The 23971-nt window shown below is 36.5% G+C and overlaps 1 protein-coding gene across 1 annotated transcript in view; it reads left to right on the top strand.

Annotated features, from left to right (window-relative positions):
• LOC131435811 (EGFR adapter protein-like) overlaps positions 1–23971 on the top strand; it is a 150317-nt gene that overhangs the window by 3841 nt on the left and 122505 nt on the right. Inside the window, exon 2 of the mRNA XM_058604024.1 lies at positions 6310–7530. The gene's annotated coding sequence lies outside the window, so the exon portion shown is untranslated. The remainder of the gene's footprint in view (positions 1–6309; positions 7531–23971) is intronic.

The following is a 23971-nucleotide window of genomic DNA, read 5'->3' as shown; positions in this document are numbered from 1 at the left end:
TTACTATCTGGAATAATTATGCAGATAGACAAAAATAATATGACGATTCTGTCACTTATCCATATTCGAGAAAATTAGGCAGTAATGAGTTTACGTCACTTATACCATTTCATCACCGGAACCGTAAGTGACAGTCTGAACTTCAAACCTGTTTAATGAAAACATTGTAGTGAGCCTAAGTTTGTTGAAATCGCTTCAGCCGTCTTTGAGAAAATCGAGCGGTAGAAAAACAACGCGTTTTGTCGATTACGTCACTCATACCATCGTACCTCCGGAACCAGAAGTGACAACCATTGGATCTCCAAACGTGATCGATGGCTGATGATAGTTTTCAAACATGTCTAAGTTTGTTGAAATCGGCTAAGTCATCTCCGAGAAAATTGAGCGGTAAGAAATGAAGTACTTTTCTAGTTTTATACAAACTACTTGTACTTTGTACTCTTACTAACAATGTCACACGATGAGTAATTCTATATATGTACTAAACAACACGTTTGATTTTGTTTGCTGAAAGTATTTGATTCTGTTAACAAGATATTTATCTATTATTTAGAATAGCAAAAACTTTCTAAAATCTTTTAAATTCATTTTCGGCGCTTTAGAAGAGACTATGCATTTTAGTGTATTTTGAAAAAGGTGCAACTCAAGTTGAGTTTGAGCTTTAAGTCTGCTTATAGGTTTATATCGAACTGCTACATGCCATAACAGTTCAACATAAACCGTTAAGAACTGCGAGCCGAGGACAAAACGAAAAGCAAAAAAAAACTTTAAAATTCATTTGGAAACGATATGCCCCAATTAATATTGAAGAAAAATACTGCAATGTTGTAAAAAGGTATCTTTTCACTGCTATGTGGATTGAGTACATTTTCTTATAATAAAGTCTTCAATTTCAGGAAAAAAAATGCAGGAAACCTACTTCCAGATTCTGTATCACATTGAAGTAAGTTACGTTGCAGTCAGCAGCATTGCATACCTAAGTAACTACGACGCACCATAACAAAAAAAATTTTCCGCTTTAAAAATTCGCGTCAAAAATTATTAAATGTAATAGCGTGAAAAATATTTCATAATGCTATTATAAACCTAAAGAGGACGATTATTAAAGAGCAATTCCAGGAATGAGTAGACGAAAAAGTGGCAAAATCAGAATCGACCTTCTCCGATTTGCATGAAACTTTGCACATTGCTTCAGTATGGCAAACCATAAGTTTGGAACCGATGGAGAGGTCAATCCGACTCACGACTGATTTTTAAAAAGGGCGTATGTATATTGCATTTCTCGAAAATTGCCATTTTCAAATCGTTGTAACTCGAAAACTGTTAATTGTAGAAAATGGCGTTCAAGAAGAAGTTGTATGGAATCGATTCGGCACTCACAGTTTTCGAGTTACAACGATTTGAAAAAGACAATTTTTGTGAAATTCAAAAATATATACACCCTTTTTAAAAATCAGTCGTGAGTCGAATTGACCTCTCCATCGGTTCAAAAGTAATGGTTTGCCATACTGAAGCCATGTGCAAAGTTTCATCCAAATCGGAAAAGGTCGTGTCTGATGATCTGCTAAGCATTTCTGGAATTGCTTTAAACTTTTCTATGAACTGATTGGAGAAGAAAGAATTGTGCATTATTAATGCAGATATAATGTGCTTTATCGATGGAAACAATTTCAACTGTAAATTTTAAATGCCATGAAGCAAACAGAGTGCTTAGATAATGCTTTGCGAACGAAACTCAATTTTTGAAAAGAGGTATTTAATATTATTCTTACATTGTATGTTTTTTTATTCCAGTTATATTTTGTTCCCTTTATTGAATTCGAGCCGTGGCTCTCTTGCTTCGAAACTCGCCGCCGAGGAGACGCCAGCTGAGTCGGAAGCGGCGGCCTCTTGCATACAAACCGGTAACCGCCTCATTTGCCCGGTCTATTCAAAGCTAGATTTCTTTGCTTTAGTTAGGTCCGAACGAGCGGTAGCGAGGTCGGACAGCACATGAACCCAAACGATGTGGCGTAGCCGCATAAGATATTTTTTTCATTTTCACCTAATAAACAGAAAATACCGCATACATTTGCCTGGTAGATACACCTTGACAATTGCTTTGATGCTTAGTAGCTAATGGTCAACAATTTTTCTTGGGAACTCCGTTCTGAGGTTCATGAATCAATCTTTATTCAAGAAGTACAATTGTAGGTCAACGAAACGGGCGTTAGCGCTATCATTTTTCATTTGTCTTTATTTTAAATCAATACCAATTACGATTTTAAGACAATTTCAGGATGCGGTGAAATTATCCTTTCGGTGAAATGACATTCGGCGAAATAACCCTTTCGGCGAAATTGTTCTCGCCGAAACGGCTTTCGGCGAAAATAACCCTGATCCCTGTAATTCAACTTGATACTTAATATGAAACTTTCACAAATAAGAATTTTACTTTATCACTGCAAAACTGTTTTCGAAAATCCTCAAGCAGATCTCTGATGATCTGAGACTTCCTCAGGTCAGCGAACACTAGAGAAGACAACTTTCTAAAAATGAAATTGAAAATTTTCAAACTTAATTGTGCCATAACATACCAGTTTTACCTTTTTTTATATATAAAAAAATAGGTATAGAATTCGCTCAAACTTTAGAAAATTTTTAAGAGGGCCGGAGGGCCGAATGACATATACCAATCGATTCAGCTCAACAAACTGAGCAAATGTCCGTGTGTGTGTGTGTATGTGTGTGTGTCTGTATGTGTGTTGTCAACTAAGAGGTCGAGATCTCAGAGATGGCTGGACCGATTTTGATCAAACTAATCGCAAATGAAAGGTCTCTCCGTCACCCAGAACGCTATTGAATGGTTTTGAGATCGGATGTTTACTTTTTGAGTTATACGAAGTTTTATGTCAAAATTTTAAGTTTTTTGACAGTATCTGTCACAATTGAAAACAGAATATGTTTTCAGACTTAGATTCCGCACGGTAATAGCTATCCAACAAGCCATAGATTGTTAAAATCCGTCCATTTTTAACGGAGATATCGAAATTTTTGTGCAAACGACTTTTCCCCCTATTCCAGCAGTAGACGTTTTGAGCGCTGTATGACAAAGAAATGGTTGGGAGCAACGGAAAACACGATTTTTTATACTGTTACATATAATTGTTTCTAAGTACCAAAAAGACTGTGTACAGCATCCTTTTTCATGACATTTAGCCTCGGACCGATTTTAGCACGGCTCGTTTTTGGCAACATAATCGTTCGAATATAACATATATAAACCAGATGATGGCAGATTTTTTTTTAATTATATTGTTTTAAACTATTTACAGCAATAAATGTTGGAAGAACATAACATCCATATACCATTCGAATCAGTTCGTCGAGATCAGCAAATGCGTGTGTGACAAATAATTTCACTTAATTTTCTCGGAAAATTTCTTTTCTACAAATTCAGATTCATATCACGGAACGCCCGAAATTAGCTCTGCGCCTAATTCGTATTACTGTTTTTGAATTAGTTGATTTTAACAACAAAATTTTCAAAAGAACTATAAAATTAGTTAAAATTGAGAATTTACTTTACTGAAAAAAACTTTTATTTTTAGAGAATGTGTTTAGTTGGCGAATATCCTGGACACAAACCAGCAATATTTCAATCCAACACGAAATTCTCATTAACCACTAATTTTGTTTTTAAAATCAGAAAATTTGTTACTATTTATCGATCACCGTCATTACTGAAGGACGGCACAAAGAAAACAAAAATGAAATGGGTTTTATTAACAAGTTTATTACCCAAAATCTCATGAGAAGTGTCAAAGCAAAACAAACCATTAAAAAGCTAAAAAGGACAGTCTTGTTGAAACTGCTTGCGAATTGTGTAGATGTTTTTCGCATGTGTTACGATATATCGATATATAAATTTCTAAACCGAGTTGTAAAAATGACGTAAACTCTAAGTGAAAAGTGCATTTATTCAGAATTTGTGCGCATTTGAAACGATTGTGCGTAATAATGTTTTTACGCGGAACAGTGAAGTAAGTTTCGAATGTTGCACTCTAATTGTTTATGTCAAATGATGTTTTTTGCATCTTCCAACCTTTCCGGGCTACGCCGTCCGGTGTACTACTTGTATTCGGTTTTTGTTTTCCGAGTGCTCAAAGTTTTCAGTGAGAGAGTCGATTTTGCGAAATTGAATGAAGAAAATTTATACCATTATCCATTATAACATCGTATTTATACCTGCCAATATAGAAAAGACAACCGCGACTGAAAAATTCTTTTCGGTAGTAGTGTGCCATCTAGTGGCTAGTAGTCATTACGGGTTAACATTTTTTCCGTGACAGAGCGCAATATAGCTGCAAAATGCAGAAACCAATTCAACCATTCATGTTGGTTGAAAACAACGTTTTATTTCTCTAATTAAACAAAAAAATTAGTTGAATGGGAATGAAGTGTGCCTTAGCTAAGAAATGACAGAACGTTTAATTGGTGAATTCAACTAAAAAAATAGTTATTTCAACAAATATTTTGTTATTATTAAGGGAATTAGAATTAAAAAATCTAAATAAGCAAAAGTAAGATTTTTTTAGTTGTCTCAAAAAATAACTAACCAAAATCAGAAAATCAACTAATTTTTTCGCCAAAATGCTAATTTCGGTCTTTCCGTGTACGAAAAGTCGTATGCTCCCAAACAAAGTTCCTGAATCATGTTTGGTTCCGACCTGGTTCTGGAACTACAGGATGATATGTGAAACGAAATCAAAATTGTGTAACTCATTCTTCTCGTAGATGGCTGAACCGATCTAAGATTCAAATGAAATCTAAGAATCATCTAAGATTCAAATGAAAAGTTTCAAGATTCTATAAAACATCTTGCTCTTCGGCCAGATCCAACTTCCGGTTTCGGGGATACAGGGTGATTAGTATAAAAATGTCTATTCCACATAAATTAATCAGGTTTATCGGGTTAGCAGATTTGGATAGTCGATAAAAAAATTAACTTTTTTCAGTTTTAGTGGTGTTCAGTTTTTGATTCAGAAGGCACCGAAAAATTTAATTCGTGCTATGATTTTTCAAAGATGTCTTCACTGATTTTCAAATATTTTGAAACAAATGTAAACAATACAGCTACTCAGGTGAATTTATCTGACTTCGGCCATACCGATTTTTAGAATTCCGGTTCCAGTATAAAATCGATTCTCAAAGCTCAATCGTTCTCTCAAAAAAAGCCTAATTAAATTTCAGAAACAAAAATTCAAACTCATATAAACTTATATACAAAATTAATTATTTTTATACATATATACAAAAATTAATTAATTTTATCCAATTATGACATCCGGTTCTCGAATTACATGATGATTAAATTTTTTAATTTTTAAATTCAAACCGATATAGAAGATGACAATCCCGAAAAGCTTCAAAGTTGGACTCAAAACTGTTGTAATTTATTCGTCATATGGCCATACGAGTCGGTTTGGGTTATGCTGGTTCCTGAATACCGGCTCTGGAAGTACCTTAAATTACCGTAAACTCTAAAGTGGAACTTACATATCATGGCATGTTTAATCGATTATCACACTTCTAGATTCAAATTCGATCCGATTTGCAGTTTCGACATTACAGAGTAATGAGTGATCAAAATCTCAAATTGTCGCTTAAAACGACGGTCATTAAAATAATATCATGAAAACTTAAACACCAAAGAATATTCATGCAAAAACACATGCGGATTGATAAAAAAAAGGTATCATCTCACTGCTAGGTGGATTAAACACGTTTTTACTAAAGATTCATATTAAAGAACTAATCAAGTTTTTTTTATCAGAACTAAGGATTTAATGAAGCAATTCGCTTCGAACTATGGCCAATATATAGCACGGTGAAAAAGTTGTGGCAACATATTTTGAATACAAATTTAAAGCACATTGCATCAAAGTATGTAGGATTAATGTAATTCTTCATTAATAATGCTAAAAAAACTGTAAACGTGCAGAGATATAACGCATATGGTTACTTGGGTATCTATGGAAATGATATCAGATTACAATACTTAATTTGTCATGTGAACCATTTTATAATCAGTTCAACAAAAGAGCCTGATCGGATGTTGATTCCGTCTAGGATACCCTTTGTATTTCTAAGTGACTGAATTAACCATAAATCATTTCCCCCCCGTTCCGAAAGTCAAAGTTGATCACTTGTACATCTTCCTGAATAATGAGCAAAGTTCCACAAGTTATACGAAGCTCGATTTCAAATCAGAATATCAGACTTGTTGAAAATCGAAATGTAAGATTAATTCTACCTCTTTTCTTTCAGATGCAGAGTAATGAAAACTTTGAGCAAACCAATACACGAACAACGAGTAGCATAATAACTGAAGATAAATAGTGATTAAACGTGAGGGTACCAGGAAAAAAAAGTAATTTTCTTCTGCTTTTTCGCGCTTGAACTTTTTCCGCCGGCATCTCACTCAACTTCGAACTCAACCCGAAAGTCTGCCAGATTCAGGTGATTCAGAGCGTGTAAATCAAAAGGTTAAAGAGTGCATAGCCCCTTCGCACACAGCAACAGCATCCAGTGCAGTGCGAGCGCGGCTTCATTTGTAAGAAAATAAGATGATGTAAAGTTTAATTGAAACGAAGAAATACTTCTCGTATAGCAATCGAATGCACAGTGGGGAGCGTGTCGCGGCGAAACACAGAAAAGGACGATCCACAGCGAGTGCATAGTGGTGCGTATAGCGAATGAGTGCAACGCTACAAAATCGGTGCCGGGTGGTTTGTTCAATATGCAAAGAGTGCCTACCGGGAAAACGACGAACAGCTGAAAATATGTGTGAAATTAAAAATTAAAAATTGCAACAATAAAAAGTCCGAGGAATTAAATTATTGGAGAGATTTATCATCTGGAACGCGTGGCTCGCCGAGTAGTGACTAACTCATCGCGCGTTTGCTCGGCATGCCGAGGAACGAGACGAAACTTTCTGCGGCGAAATAATCGGCGAAAAGTAGGCGAGAAGAAGAATTTTAAACCAAACCTGTTTGTGACAGTTTTGCCCATATCTCCTTTTTATGTATGCTATAAAAAATCGATATGTGCATAAAAATATTTTTTTTTCGTAAATTAAGTGGAACGTAGCCGCACAGTTGGGCCGGAGAAAATAACTAACATAAATAACGTCATCGAAAGAGCGCATGAAGTGGAATCAGAAGCGGAAGGTGGAAAGCAAAAGTGAGCGAACGAACGAGCGACCAAGTGGGCTGCTGAGAAGGTTGTTGGCAATACTCCGGTCCCGCGGAGTTCGGAACGGAATCGTTCGCTTCGACGACCACATTCAAGTGTGTGTGTGTGTGTGTGTAGTACCAATATTTTGCCTCTTGTTGCGGATTTCATGTGAAAACTAAGCCTGGTCCAGCTGCACCGGGTAAAGAAGTAAAAGTGTTTTCCGGCTCCAGTGGGGAAGTTGATGATTGAAGGTAACAAGTTGAATTTATCGAGGTCACAGACAAGCGATAGCTAACGGCAGACGACTAGTGGGTAAGTATTTTTCATTGTTATCGAGACATGAACTGACCCAATTTGCCGCAAAACATGTAGCTCTAACGTTTACGATCGTTAGGTTGAATTATAAAAATAAAAAAAAATCTGGCCCAACATTTCCCGATTTACAGGAGATCACGCTGGCTTTTCGCCGGCTTGTCGGTCTTTGTCGGTTCGTACATTCGCATTCGAACATGCATTGCATCGCCGTACGAAATCCCACCCAAAATGAACCTACATCGAAGGGGTCGAGCGCACATGGAATTCACACATTATTCATTTTTACATTCTGTTTCACTATTTTCTTTACCCCCTCCATTCCGTAAACGAACAAAGAACATTCTTGCGTTTTTTTCGTTTTTGCTTGTAGCTACACGTTGACCGCGGCCACCGGATCACGGGTGAAAACATGTTCCCGAAAGACCTTGAAACAGGTGTTTCCAAAATTCATGACCCGAACCGGGATACATCAGCCCATAGCTGGTGGAACGAAGCGTTCGTTATGATCCAGATATTTATCTTAACCGACAACACCGTCTACTGTAGCCCGGACAGGCGGACGATAAACGGGGAACAGTGAAAGACGAAAGAAAGAAGAAAAAAACGTGTAACTTTTCTTAATTTCCTACAGCAAAGCAAGGGTCCCAACAAATGTTTCGTGATCGCGGCCCGATTCTACTTGCGGAGTAAGCAACGCACTTAATGCGTAATTACACGGAACGATTGAACTGGCCGCGTCTTTTGTAGATTACAACGGAGAAAAAATCAGGAAAATGTGAGGTAATACCGTGCTGTATACCGAGTAGTACACCCGTGTGTATCGCTGAACTGAAAAAAAATCAATTTCGCTGTTCTCTGAACATGTTGACCATTAGTGACTTTATCGGACAATGCCGCAGTGTAGAACCAATTACTCCACGGCCTCTCAATATATCGCTGGGTGCCACAAGCTCGATTCCGAAGCCTGCTCCAGTAGCAGCGAAGTTAACGTTCTGTGGACACTAATCGATTCGTTTTCTCGTGTTGAAACTACCCGAAGATAACATATGATCCGTGTAATTGGTTTAAAATTATCTTCCGAATATAAATGGAAGTAATATAATGAAGATTTCAAGATTGTTTTCGACCAACGTATTTCGAAGCAATCTTCGTTCGTTTATCTGCTTTTCTTCTGTTACGTGTACGCCTCAAAAGAAAATTTTCAAACAGCCAAGCTGGATGGCGTTGACAGATCTTTCATGGTAACCGTGTTCATACTCACTTCTGCTTCTACATTCACCCTATCCTTCGAAACCAACAGTTAGATTAAGTTCAATCTTCTCTTTTCAATGGATTAGCATAAAAACACTTGCGTTGGGTTTAAATTTGTATTTAGTATACAACATTTCACATTTTTACTTTTTTTTATATATATAAAAATAGGTATAGAATTCGCTCAAACTTTAGAAAAATTTTCCGAGGCCCGGAAGGCCGAATGTCATATACCAATCGATTCAGCTCGACGAACTGAACCAATGTCCGTGTGTGTGTCTGTATGTGTGTTGTCAACTAAGAGATCGAGATCTCAGAGATGGCTGGACCGATTTTGATCAAACTAGTCGCAAATGTAAGGTCTCCCCGTCACCCAGAACGCTATTGATTGGTTTTAAGATCAGATGTATAATTTTTGAGTTATACGAGTTTTATGTCAAAATTTTTAGTTTTTTGACAGTATCTGTCACACGTGACCTTGAAAACAAAATATATTTTCAGACTCAGATTCTGCACGGTAATACCTATCCAACAAGCCATAGACTGTTAAAATCCGTCCATTATCGGTCGGAGATATCAACATTTTCGTATAAGCGATTTTTCCCCCGATTCCAGCAGTAGGATTTTGAGCGCTGTATGACAAAGCAATACTTGGGAGCAACGGGAAACATGATTTTTTATACTGTTACATACAATTGTTTCTAAGTACCAAAAAGACTGTGTACAGCATTCTTTTTCATGACATTTTGCCTCGGACTGATTTTAGCACGGTTCGTTTTTGGCAACATAATCGTTCGAATATGTAAACCAGATGATAGAAGAATTTTCGAATTGAAAGCAATTCCATAATTATATTGTTTTAAACTGATTACAGCAATAAATGCTGGAAGAACATAACACCCATATACCATTAGAATCAGTTCGTCGAGATCAACAAATGCGTGTGTGACAAATAATTTCACTCAATTTACTCGGAGATGACTCAACCGTTTTCTACAAACTCAGATTCATATGAAAAGTCGTATATTCCCAAACAAGGTTTCTGAATTACGTTTGGATCCGACTTCTGATTGCGGAACCACAGGATGATATGTGAAACGAAATTAAAATAATGCAATTCTTTTTTCTCGTAGATGGCTGAACCGATCTAAGATTCAAATGAAATCTAAGAATCAACTATGATTCAAATGAGAGGTCTTAAAATCCTATAAAACATCTTACTTTTTAGTCAGATCCGACTTCTGGTTTAGGAGATACAGGGTGATTAGTATAAAAATGTCCATTTCACATAAATTAATCAGATTTATCGGGTTGGCAGATTTGGATAATCGATTTCCAAATAAATTTATTTCAGTTTAAGCGGTATTCGATTTAGTATCAGGCTCTAGCTAGCTAAGTGGAAAATTACTAATTTTTTTAGTATTTTTCCACGAACGATGGTCATAAACAGGTACAAATCCCATAAAACTGTCTGATACATTCTTCTAGTTTGCATAACTTGTTAGTTTGTGGGCATGAAAACTTAATTCGGCACTACTGGTCCCCTCTTTTCCTGTTCCGATAGCACCGGAAGTGGAGAAGAGAAATTCCTAAAACTAAATTCACTTCGATTTCTCTGCGATGCTTGAACCGATTTTCACAAATCTTGATTTGAATTAAAGTTCATACTGTCTTTAAAGCTACTGTGAAATTTCATCCGGATCCTACTTCCGGTTCCGCAGTTACAGGGCGATGAGTGTCAAAGTTTTCAAATCGCCATATAGTGTGACTAGAGTGCCTATAACCAGAGTGGCGACTTCTCATCCGTAATGTTGGCAACAATTCAAAACATTCCATTAGCTTTACATTGAATTGACAGGTCGTTTGCTCGTTTGGAACTGGTAGCTGTCATTCCAAACGAACAGCTGTCGCCACTCTGATTATAGTCACTCTAAGTGTGACAATATGTACAACACCGAAAGTAGAAGAAAACACAAAACGAACAAGGCGTGCTTTGTTCACTTTCGTACACGTTGTTTAGTGATGTCAATAATAATAATAATAATAATAACAATAATAATAATAATAATAATAATAATAATAATAATAATAATAATAATAATAATAATAATAATAATAATAATAATAATAATAATAATAATAATAATAATAATAATAATAATAATAATAATAATAATAATAATAATAATAATAATAATAATAATAATAATAATAATAATAATAATAATAATAATAATAATAATAATAATAATAATAATAATAATAAAAATAATAATCCTATTACATGTTTTATGCTGTTTAGCTTGACTTACATATGCAGAAGTAACGAAAATGCAGGTTCGTTTCGTTTGTTAGATTTCGTTTAATCGGTTTAATCGAAATTTAGCATGAGATAGTAAGTATAGGTTTAACTACGTTCAAAATTGTTCCAATTTGTAGGTCATATTTGTTGGTAGCAAACGAACCAACTCTGGCTATTCCGTTTATCTGAATCCGGTTTCGGAAGAATTGAAAAAAGTGATTAAAAACTGCAAAAAGGATCTCACTCACTTTTCTTGGAGATGGTCAAATCGATTTTCACAAACTTATAGGTTCAAAAGAAAAGTCTTACAGTTTCATACGGAATTCCTTAATTTGTTGTGGATACTACTTTCGGTTCCGGAACTACAGGATAAACAGGATTTATAGAGTTTGTGAGATTAGGTCCGAGCAAATTTTCCTATTTCTATTTAATAAACAGTTGTTTTTGCGAATTTAACGGTTATATTTATGATGTAATGAGTAATATGAGAAAGGCATCATTACACCACTAGGTTTTTTAATTTTTTGATATTTTATTAAGTAATGATATCTGATAAAGAGCTGATAAATTCTCTATAAAATCGCACCGAAATTACATCCGCATTGGTAGAGTTGTGATTCCAATTCAAATACTATTTCATTATTCAAATACCATACAAACACGAATATCGATCCGTTTTCGAAATTTTTATCGCAAAAGATGTTACATGCCATTAAAAAGGACGAGTTGTTCCACATACAATACGATGTGATTTATTTAATTATCGAATATCACGACATATTCAAAAAGTCAATTCTGTATTATATTCGTTGTTGTAATCATGTGGAATAGTTTCAATCAGCATATTAAGTTTCTTACAAATCGGCTTCACTGATTCCAAACATTTTTTTCGTTCTTTATTAAATCATTCCTCCACTCACTACAATAGGTTTATACATAAGGACATTGTTTTCTATACGCACAGATAGGCAAATGATAACTGATTCGAAAAACATCTGATTCATTCTCATAGCTATTAGATTTTGCCTGATATCTGTCCAATTTATTTCCATTGAATGTTGTTATGATCGAGCGTCGAGGTCATGTTAGCCATATGATTTGAAACAGTGTTCTGAGTAGTTAAATACAAATACTATCCTACTGCGATTTTCTTGTATTATACAGGGTGACTTTTTTAAACAATAAAACGCATAAAATTTGCAAAATCTCATCGGTTCTTTATTTTAAACGTTAGATTGGTACATGACATTTACTTTTTGAAGATAATTTCATTTAAATGTTGACCGCGGCTGCGTCTTAGGTGGTCCATTCGGAAAGTCCAATTTTGGGCAACTTTTTCGAGCATTTCGGCCGGAATAGCCCGAATTTCTTCGGAAATGTTGTCTTCCAAAGCTGGAATAGTTACTGGCTTATTTCTGTAGACTTTAGACTTGACGTAGCCCCACAAAAAATAGTCTAAAGGCGTCAAATCGCATGATCTTGGTGGCCAACTTACCGGTCCATTTCTTGAGATGAATTGTTCTTCGAAGTTTTCCCTCAAAATGGCCATAGAATCGCGAGCTGTGTGGCATGTAGCGCCATCTTGTTGAAACCACATGTCAACCAAGTTCAGTTCTTCCATTTTTGGCAACAAAAAGTTTGTTAGCATCGAACGATAGCGATCGCCATTCACTGTAACGTTGCGTCCAACAGCATCTTTGAAAAAATACGCACACTTAAATTTTTTAGCTGAGTCTCGGCAAAAAAATGCCGAGATTCGCACAGCCGAGTAATCAGCAATCATCTCGGCAAAACTAAAATTACTGAGCGTCTCGGCACCCTCAAATTTTAAAAACGTCAAATATTGCCGAAATCGTCAGCATAAGATTTACTGTTTGCTCAGTGAAACGTTCACTGAATATTCGGCAATCCAATAAAATGAAAAAATAAATTATCGAATCATCAGTAATTAAAAATCTAGTCAATTAATTTTGTTTGTAATTTCTCAACATTATAAACACACCATTCAGGATCAAAAATTCATTTTATTAACACTTAAAGGAGGCTTACAAATTTGTTGCCAGCCTCTACCTGAAAACATGTAGCATAACAAAGGCGGCGTTTCCGGATGCGGCCACCTTGAGTCGAGCTGGAAATATGAAAATAAAAATAAATTTATATATATATATATATATATATATATATATATATATATATATATATATATATATATATATATATATATATATATATATATATATATATATATATATATATATATATATATATATATATATATATATATATATATATATATATATATATATATATATATATATATATCTATATATATTGTGATCTGGCTTACAAAAATGTTCAATATTTAATGATGCATATACGGTATTGTTCAAAAAATAAACTTACTTTGATCTATTGAATTATTCCATGCATTAGGTTATTTGTTCGCATATCCCCCAAAGTTTTGTCTCGAGGACGCTTTGAGACCCGTGTTGGGTGTTTTTCCCTTATAATCGCGAGTACTCTGATAAAGTCGCTTTTTATAAAGCGTAACATGTCACTATATTTATTCACTATTTTTACTTGCAAGTGGTTCCACGCTTCCTCGAAGATTATCCATTTTTTCACTCGAGAATTTCATCAGAAAATAATCGCGAAATGCGAAGCAAAAATGTAACGCGGCAATAAATGACAGCTGTCGTGCTGAATCTCGGCAACAGCTAGCGCATATTCCGAAATCTCGGCAAACGTCTCTGCTGATGTCGGTATATCTGTTGTTTACTGATAAATTCAGCAAGCAATTATGCCAAATTTCGGCAAAGTGAAGCATTTTACCGAAATATCAGTGAATGCATTTAACGAAGTTCAGAAACATGCGTATTGATTACTGAGCAATCAGCAAATTTACGTGTTGCTGATCAGTTTCGGCATTTTATTATGCCGAGCTCAAGAAATGGTTTTAAGTGTGCGGTCCAATGATTCCACCAGCGTACAAACCACACCAAACAGTGCATTTTTCGGGATGCATGGGCAGTTCTTGAACGGCTTCTGGTTGCTCTTCACTCCAAATGCGGCAATTTTGCTTATTTACGTAGCCATTCAACCAGAAATGAGCCTCATCGCTGAACAAAATTTGTCGATAAAAAAGCGGATTTTCTGCCAACTTTTCTAGGGCCCATTCACTGATTTGCAAGCGTTGCTCGTTAGTAAGTCTATTCATGATGAAATGTCAGAGCATACTGAGCAAATAATAATGCATGAAAATCATAACCTCAAAAAATCTGAGCAAATACTAATGCATGAAAATCCTAACCTCAAAAAAATCACCTTTTATAATAAACAATTTCATATGGTCTCGCAACCTTGCACCTTTGACTCGGTAAGCATGCAGACTCATTAAATACAAGCAAGTCAAGGTTTATTCTGTGGAGTCACTATGATTCCAATTCCATTTCATTCCACATTAAAAGCAGAGCAACATATTGATGCTTGAATCAACGTAATTTACATGCAAATATTCGAGAATGTTGTTATCTGCGAAACCTTTCACACTGATTACCATACCGATTAATTTTACCATATGGGCATGTACAAAAAAAAATTTGCTCTCGGTTCCTCGATCAAGTCGCTTCCAAGACGTTATGAATATGAATGAATCGGAAAAGTTATTGTGGAACCGAAACAGAAACGAAAAAAATCCGAGCATCAGCTGGTCGGTATCCGGACTTGACTGCAAAATATATTCCTGTAAGAATAACAACAGAAACAACAATAACAACAAATGTGCAGGCATTAGAAAGCTAAATCTCGCAACAAAAAGCGCTTTTTTTTCAAAACAGCATATTTTATACACTTAATTCTAACTTCCGTGCCTGACTGCGCCAGGCTTGCAAAACTTCGCCCATGTGAAACGGGGCAGGACTAATGTTTTCAAGTTGGTATTTACATTACAACTTTGTTTTCATTTCCATACGATGATATGCGTAAACAAAACGGAACCCTGACAGGACTTGGCGATGAAGGTGCAAAGACGGATAGAGTGCCGGGAAAAAGTTTGCCAATCGAGATTAGATGCGTGAACCTTTTTCGGAGAACCGATTGTCGGCGGGATGAAATTTCTATACTACTTCTGTTGATGGATTCGAAAATTGTTTCTGTTTGAAGTGTTTCAAGGTCTCGCGTAGGTTCGAAAGGGAACATCGGAGAGCAGCTCCGAGTGGAACCGTGTGTTGCTGGCATCAGTATTGAGTGTTATTATATATTCTCGGAAAACCGATTTCGAGTACAGAATCGAATATTCAAGAAGGGTTTAGTTAGTTGAAGTAATGGTTGAACTTGTTTAGTTAGAAATGCGGCTCTTTTGATTATTGATTATATAAAATTTTTTACCAAAATGTAGATATCCAAAACATATAAATACTCAGAAATTGCCACTCAAATATTGTCCGCAAAACCGAATCAAATTGCCTCTTGAACATAAAAATTTCAAGAAAATAGATTTGACAATCGATCTTTTTCGAAATGTTTTTTGATAGATCTTTTACGGGGGAATAGCTCTCGACGAACATTCAGCTCTCGTCGCCCTAAAAACTGATTTGTCGTATTGTCAATGCATTGCATGCATCTGATTTTGTCGCTTTCGACAGCTTAGAACATTCAAAATAACATATGAAGATTCAGTCGGTGTTGAACAGTCGTTCGCACCGCACGCGTATAGCTCTTGGCTCCTGGAATTTTTTTTCTGGCTACCTAGAGTTTCATTGATTCAAGGCTTTAGTCTTTTTCAAGGCTACCTGAATCACTAACTAAGTGACTAAGTGATACAAAGAGTGATAGTAGAGTGACTAAGTGATACAAAGAGTGATATTAGAGTGACTAAGAAATTAATCAGCCTTTTTTAAGGCTAGCTAGGAGTCTAATCGAAGACTAATTTAGCCTAGTTAATTTAATTTAAAATTTCATTCATTTCAAAAATGCCTGCGTCCAACCGGAAAGGCAACAAGCCTAAGGCTAAAAATAATTCAATACGGAATAAATCACAATCCGTTATTCAACATTTTTCTAATAACATTCACGATCTTATAGAATCTGAATGTAAAAATAAAAGACAACGGACGGATTTCCCTTCCGTTGATCCTATGCCGTCTAACAATATTTACGAGATTCTTCCTGAATCCGATTGTAGCGACATAGAAGAAAATTCTTCAAAAATTCCCAAAATGGACGCTTGTCGTTCTGGGAAGAAACAACAATCTATGCCACCAGTGACGGTGATGATTTCCGACTTCAAAGCATTCCGTACTGAGCTTTCTACTTTTCTCCCGGAAGTAAAAGTCTCATTTCAAATCGAACGAAGAGGAGAATGTCGAGTCTTGGTGGATGGATTGGAAGATTACGAACGTCTTATTCGATATTTGTCCGAGAAACTTCATAAATTTTATTCATATGATATAAAATCAGACAGACCCTTCAAGGCTGTCTTGAAAGGATTATCAAATGATCAAAGTATTGATGAAATTAAAAATGAATTAAAAGAATTGCTTGGTTTTGCCCCTTCCCAAGTAATACTTATGAAAAAAAGAGCGAATGGTACTTCTAAACCACGCTCTGGAATTTCCCATGAACTTTACCTAATACACTTCAATCGAAGTGATGTAAACAATTTGAAAACTTTAGAAAAAGTACGTTTCATTTCCCACATTAAAATTCATTGGGAACATTATAAACGGCATAATCGTATTGCAAACTTAACGCAATGTCGTCGTTGCCAAGGCTTCGGTCATGGAACCAAAAATTGTCATATGGATATACGGTGTTTGAATTGTGGTAAATCGCATTCGAAAGACGTTTGTCCAATGAATGAAACCACTGATAAATTTTCATGTTCAAATTGCAATGGAAATCATAAATCCAATTATTTGAAATGTCCTGTCAGGGAAAAAATTTTAAACGCTCGTTCGCTTCGACAACAAGTCAAATCAACGACCTTAAATTTACAGAACATACCTGATAATCAAAAAACCGTTTCAAATGCCACGCCTAATTCTTTCAAGGCACTGATTTCTTCGAAACAAAAAACAGGTACGCCTGTCAATTCGTCTTCTAACGAAAACAATTTATTGACAGGTAGATCGACCTCGTCATCATCTTCTTCTAATGTCAGTTATGCTGGTATATTAGGTAGAAATCTATCACCTATCTTAGCGTCAGTAGGATCCATAGTACTAGCCATGCAATGATTCTGTACGCTATATGAATCGGCTGCGAAGTCTGTTGAAAAAGAAAGGCCAAATTCCACAAAAGGAATGTAATGCCAAGACTTTGCTATCACCTATTTCTTCTAATGTAAATAATCAAAACACAGGACCGCCTTGCAGTTCTTCTTTTAACGAAAACAATTTATTAATAGGTAGACCGGCCAAATCATCTTCTTCTAATGGCAGTCTACCTACAAATATTCCTTCAATGCCATTCGCTTCTTTAAATGAAGTCGATTTAGGCGATATAACTGAAAATAAAATGATCTACCTACAAGATCAACTTTTTCAAATGATCATCCAAATGAATTCGACTTCATCACTTTTTGAAGCATTTCAAATCGGATGGAAATTTGCAAATAATATTATAATGAATTTAAAATTTAACAGTGATGTTAAATAATTATTTGAATATTTTAAATTGGAACGCTCGATCTTTGAAATCGAGTGAAGATGAATTTTATAATTTTCTCAAAGTTCACAAAATTCATATTGCCATTGTGACAGAAACTTTTCTTAAACCAAATGTAAAATTGAAAAGTAATCCACATTATGTGGTTCATCGATTTGACAGGTTTACTGGAATGGGTGGTGGAGTTGCCATTTTTGTCCAACGGCAAATTAAACATCGAATTTTACCTTCTTTCAATACTAAAGTTATTGAAAGCTTGGGAATCGAAGTTGAAACCATTCATGGAATTTATTTCATCGCTGGAGCATATTTGCCATTCCAATGCTCCGGCGAACAATTAAATTTCTTTAAAGGCGATTTGCAAAAACTTACAAGATATCGACCGAAATTTTTCGTAATAGGGGACTTAAATGCTAAGCATGTCCAGTGGAATTGTAGGCAAAATAACAGTAATTTTTTTTCATAAATACGTTTATTTCTTAAGGCAGTTTACATAAGTTTTTCTTCGCCGTAGCATCACTTTTACATAATATTCTTATCCTAATTTAATTCTAACATAGTCACAACGTTTTAAATTTATTAAAACATATTCTCTTATAGCTTAAATATCATCTTAGGTAACTCGTCATTAATTATGAAATCTACTCGGAAATATTATTTGAACCAAACGATTACCTTCTATAAATTATAAAATAAGCCGTTTTTTTTGACATTTTGTTGATAATTTCATAAACTGTTTCGAGTTTGTTTGTATCATTACATAATTTTTATTCTAATTTAGCTATTGGATGAACTCATGGACGCAGCTGGGATCAGAGCTAAGTCTTAAAAGGGGCCTTTATTAAATTGAAACTCCAATTTTCTTTATGAAATTATAAATAAGTTTCATGTATGAAAGGTCACGACAAGCAAGAATGTCTCGAACTGGGATATTGGATAGTCTACCTTGGGTACGCAAAGAATTTATTAGTTGAGATCTGACATCACGATACTCCACGCATGTCCAAACGACATGATCAATATCCCGATAACCTTCTCCGCAAGCACAATGATTAGTCTCGGAGAACCCAATTCGAAGGAGATGTGCATCTAACGTGTAGTGATTGGACATGAGTCTGGACATCACACGAATGAAATCCCTACTCACATCCAGTCCCCTGAACCATGCCTTTGTCGATATATTCGGAATAATTGAGTGCATCCACCGACCCAGATCATCTCTATCCCAAGAAGCTTGCCAGCTGGCAAGTGTTCTTTGGCGAGACGAGCTATAGAATTCGTTGAAAGCAATCGGTCGCTCATAAATTTCACCCTCAATAGCACCACGTTTGGCTAAAATATCGGCTCTTTCATTGCCAGGAATGGAGCAATGAGCCGGGACCCAGACTATAGTGATTAGATAATTATTGTTCAATATGTCGTTCAGGCACTGTTTTATTTTGCCCAGGAAAAACGGTTCAGTCTTGCCAGTCATGTTTGAGCGAATGGCTTCAATTGCACTCAGACTATCTGTGAAGAGGAAATAATGGTTTGGAGATAATGTGACGATTACACTCAAACTATAATGAACTGCTGCTAGCTCTGCTATATAAACAGATGCAGGTTCTTGAAGCCTAAATGAGGCCGAAACATTATTGTTGAACATACCAAACCCTGTCGCTTCTTCAATTCGCGATCCGTCCGTGTAAAACATTTTCTCAGAGTCAATATGCCTGAACTTACTTGAAAATATTTTTGGGATTTCCGTCGAGCGTAGGTGATCCGGGATTCCACGCACTTCGCGCTGCATGGATGTGTCGAAAAATAAAGTTGAGTCAGGGACATTTAGGAGGCTGACATGGATAGGAATATATCTTGAAGGGTTGATTTCCTGTGACATATGGTTAAAATATACTGTCATGAATTTTGTTTGAGATCGAAGCTCGACTAGTCGTTCGAAATTATTAATTACCATGGGATTCAGCACCTCACATCTTATTAGCAGGCGTGATGAAAGCTCCCAAAATCGATCTTTTAATGGAAGAACTCCCGCCAGAACTTCAAGACTCATTGTATGTGTCGAATGCATGCAGCCTAAGGCAATTCGCAAACAACGGTACTGAATTCGCTCAAGTTTGATAATATGAGAGTTTGCAGCGGAACGAAAACAAACGCATCCATATTCCATCACTGAAAGTATCGTTGTTTGATACAATTTTATTAGATCTTGCGGATGAGCACCCCACCAAGATCCTGTTATTGTTCGAAGAAAATTTACTCTTTGTTGGCATTTCGTTATCAGATACCTAATGTGTCCTCCCCACTTGCATTTGGAATCGAACCACACCCCGAGGTATTTAAAAGTTAAAACCTGTTGGATCATTCTTCCCATCATATGGAGCTGAAGCTGCGCGGGATCATGCTTTCTTGAAAAGACGACTAACTCTGTTTTCTCCGCAGAGAATTCGATACCAAGATGAACAGCCCAAACGGACAAGTTATCTAAGGTATCTTGCAATGGTTTATGCAGATCAATAGCTTTGGGTCCAGTAACTGAAACCACGCCATCATCTGCCAATTGTCTTAGTGTACATGGGGTTACAAGACAGCTGTCAATGTCATTCACGTAAAAATTATAAAGGAGCGGACTGAGGCATGAGCCTTGCGGTAGACCCATGTAGCTAATTCTGAATGTTGTCAAATCGCCATATGAAAAATACATGCGTTTCTCTGACAAAAGGTTGTGCAAATAATTATTTATAACCGCTGGGAGTCCATGTTGGTGGAGCTTGTCTGAAAAAACATCAATGGAAACTGAATCAAATGCTCCTTTAATGTCTAAAAATACAGATGCCATTTGTTGCTTTTGAGCGAAGGCAATTTGGATGTCAGACGAAAGTAATGCAAGGCAATCATTCGTCCCTTTATTTCTACGGAAGCCAAACTGAGTATCTGACAACAAACCGTTCGTCTCGACCCAAGTGTCGAGACGTCGTAGAATAATTTTTTCGAACAATTTTCTGATGCAGGACAACATCGCAATGGGTCTATATGAGTTGTGATTGGAAGCTGGTTTCCCCGGCTTTTGAATGGCGATAACTTTCACTTGTCTCCAGTCAGGTGGAACAATATTTTGCTCAAGAAACTTGTTGAACAATTCCAACAAACGTCTTTTTGCGAGGTCGGGCAGATTCTTCACCAAGTTGAATTTAATTCTGTCCAACCCAGGAGCGTTATTGTTACAAGACAAGAGTGCTATAGAAAATTCCATCATTGAAAATGGGTTATTAATAAAACCATTATTTGGAGGAGATTCCCTTATAATGCTCTGTGTAGGAACAGAATCTGGGCAAACTTTCCTAGCAAAGTCAAATATCCATCGGTTCGAGTATTCATCACTCTCATTGCCCACGTTACGATTCCTCATTCATCTGGCCGTATTCCAAAGAGTGCTCATTGAGGTTTCTCTTGACAAACCTTCGACAAAATGTCTTCAATAGCCACATTTTTTGGCTCGAAGTATGCTCTTGTACTTGGTTTCTAAAGCCATAAGTTTTTCAAAATTCTGAGGAGTTCCTCCTCCCCGTTTTAGAAACGTCTTGCAAGCATTTTGTTTTGCGAGTTTAGCCTCTGAGCACTCTTTGTCCCACCAGGGGTTGGGAGGCCTTCTGTTAGTCGTTGGCCCAGGAAAGCGTTTAGTTTGGGATTGTTCTGCTGCCTCCAGAATCGAACAAATGAGGAAGTCATATTCTTCAAGTGGAGGGAGCTCTTCCATTGAATTCAAAATACTAGAGATACTACTTTGGTATTTAACCCAGTCGATATTTTTTGTCAAATCATATGGAATACTAGCTAAAGTAGCAATGCAATTGCTATTGCTAATTGAGATGATGATTGGTAAAATCAAATACCGTGTAAATCAGGCAATATTTTCCAGGTGCAATCTAGTCGAATTGATGTTGAGCAAAGAGATAGATCTAATGCACTTGGGCGTGCAGGAGGTCTTGGGATCCGTGTCATGCTACCCATATTTAATACCGTCATGCTAAAATTGTCACAAATGTTTTGTATTAAAGATGATTTGCTATCATTGTAAACGGAACCCCACATCATTCCGTGCGAATTTAAATCCCCCAGAATCAATCGTGGAGCAGGAAGGGCTTCAACCATTTCATTAAGCTGTCGCTGTCCAACTTGTGCTTTTGGAGGAATATAAACCGAAGCTATGCAAATATCTTTGCCTTTAATGTTTATTTGGCAAGCAATAACTTCTATACTAGAAGTTGAAGGGATGTTTAATCTATAAAAGGAATAGCATTTCTTAATTCCCAAAAGCACTCCACCATACGGAGAGTCTCTATCGAGACGTATAATGTTAAAATCATTAAAATTTAAAGCTATTGAATGCTGAGAAAATCCATTCAACAATTTCCGAAAACTTCAGTAATCCTGTTGGTGGCTGTGAAATAGAGCCCACAGGATTATTACCTTTTTCTGTGCTAGATCCTGGATTGGTTTGTGAATTTGACAAACCAGGAGGCACAGTCTTTGGTTTTGACTTTTTTTGTTTAACACGGGGATCTTTTTTTAAAGATGAAATTTTAGGTGTCTTTTTTGGTAATTTGGAAGAAGACTTCTTTCTCTTAACTGACCCTTGGGTAGTGATAAACGAATTACCTTCACTATTTTCGTCAGAGTCAGAGTCCTCTGGTTCCTCTAGATTTGAAAACCCGTTTTCGGTTTCCAAAGGGGGGACATCAATGACCGTTTTAAGCATTTCTGCATATGTGCGCTTAGACCGTGCTTTTAAAGAAAGCTTAATTTTGTCTTTGTGTACTTTAAATGCAGTGCATACTGAAATATCCTCATGAGGACTTTCTCCACAATAAATACATTTTTCAATATCCTTGTTGCAATCATTATCTTTATGAGGCCCTTCACACTTAATACATTTTGGTTTATTACTACAGTAAGTAGCTGTGTGGCCGAATTTTTTGCAGTTCGTACAATTCATTACATTTGGAACAAAAAGCCGAACAGGGAGGCGAATTTTATCGACATAGACATGGGACGGCAACGCAGACCCGGCAAATGTCACTCGAAACGAGTCTGATGGGCGATAAACTTTCTTTCCCTCTTCATGAACTACTGAGTACAGTTGTTTGCACTCCAGTATTTTCACACCCTCAAGCATAGAGTTCTTGAAACGACCAACACCATGCTTGAGTAAATCATCTACCGAAAGACTCGCTTCGGTAACAACACCGTCAATTTCGACATCTTTGGAGGGTATGTAAACTTTATACTCTTTATTGAAATGTTCCGAAGAGACAATATCATTCGCGTGTTTCAAATTATTTACCACAACACGAATTTTATCGTTATTTACTTTTATGATCTCTTTGATTGAAGAGTATCGTGATGTCAAACCTTTATTAATTTGTAAAATGTTTAATGGCTTTGATATACGTCTAAAAAAGACTATCCAAGGCCCAGAAGAGCTCTCCTGATATTTTTTCGTTCGTGGGGGTATCGGATTCATGCTAGGATTTACGTCCATGGATTCATCCATCACATTAAAATTTTTAATCAAACTTTAAATAAAAAATGAAACCAACACTACACAGTACTCAATCAAAAGGAAAAGAAAAAACTTCTACCTTGAAATTGTTGTCTATCTCCGTTGCACTGCCGTGTAGATCCTCGTTGCTCTAGATGTTCTTGTTGGATGCTGATTGTTGGATGTGATGCTACTGCTACCTGACATCCAGCACCACTCGATTTCCGATTTACTTTTGTCTTCGCCAGCTGCAACCAGCGCAGGTCACCGGTGTATACCTGCGTGTTGTATGGCAGTGGAAAGACCGAGTTGTCTTGTCTCCTTCTTCCTTGTGCTCCGCACCGATATGCTTCTGCACCGAAGTGCCTTCGCACCGGTGTGCCTTTGCACTCTCCTGCTTCTATGTGCCTTTGCACTCTCCTTCTACGATGTGCCTTTGCACTCTCCTGCTCAGCACTTGTGGCTGTATATTGAGGCCTGGGTAGAGCTTGGGAAACGCCTTTTGTTGTTTCCTTCACCAGCTTGGCCCAGCACTAGGGCTCTCTTATGCAGCACGACTATACGTTTTAACGGCTGCTGCCAACAGGTCTCTACCTGTAGTTCAACCGTTGTCGTATTTAACGCGTGTAAACTAACCAGCGTTGTTAAACTGTACGCTTCTATACACAACCTTCTCGGTT

The sequence above is a fragment of the Malaya genurostris genome, chromosome 3 (assembly GCF_030247185.1).
Source record: "Malaya genurostris strain Urasoe2022 chromosome 3, Malgen_1.1, whole genome shotgun sequence".
Classification (NCBI taxonomy): domain Eukaryota; kingdom Metazoa; phylum Arthropoda; class Insecta; order Diptera; family Culicidae; genus Malaya; species Malaya genurostris.
The sequence above is the reverse complement of the archived record's forward strand: the minus strand, read 5'-3'. Positions and strand labels throughout refer to the sequence as shown.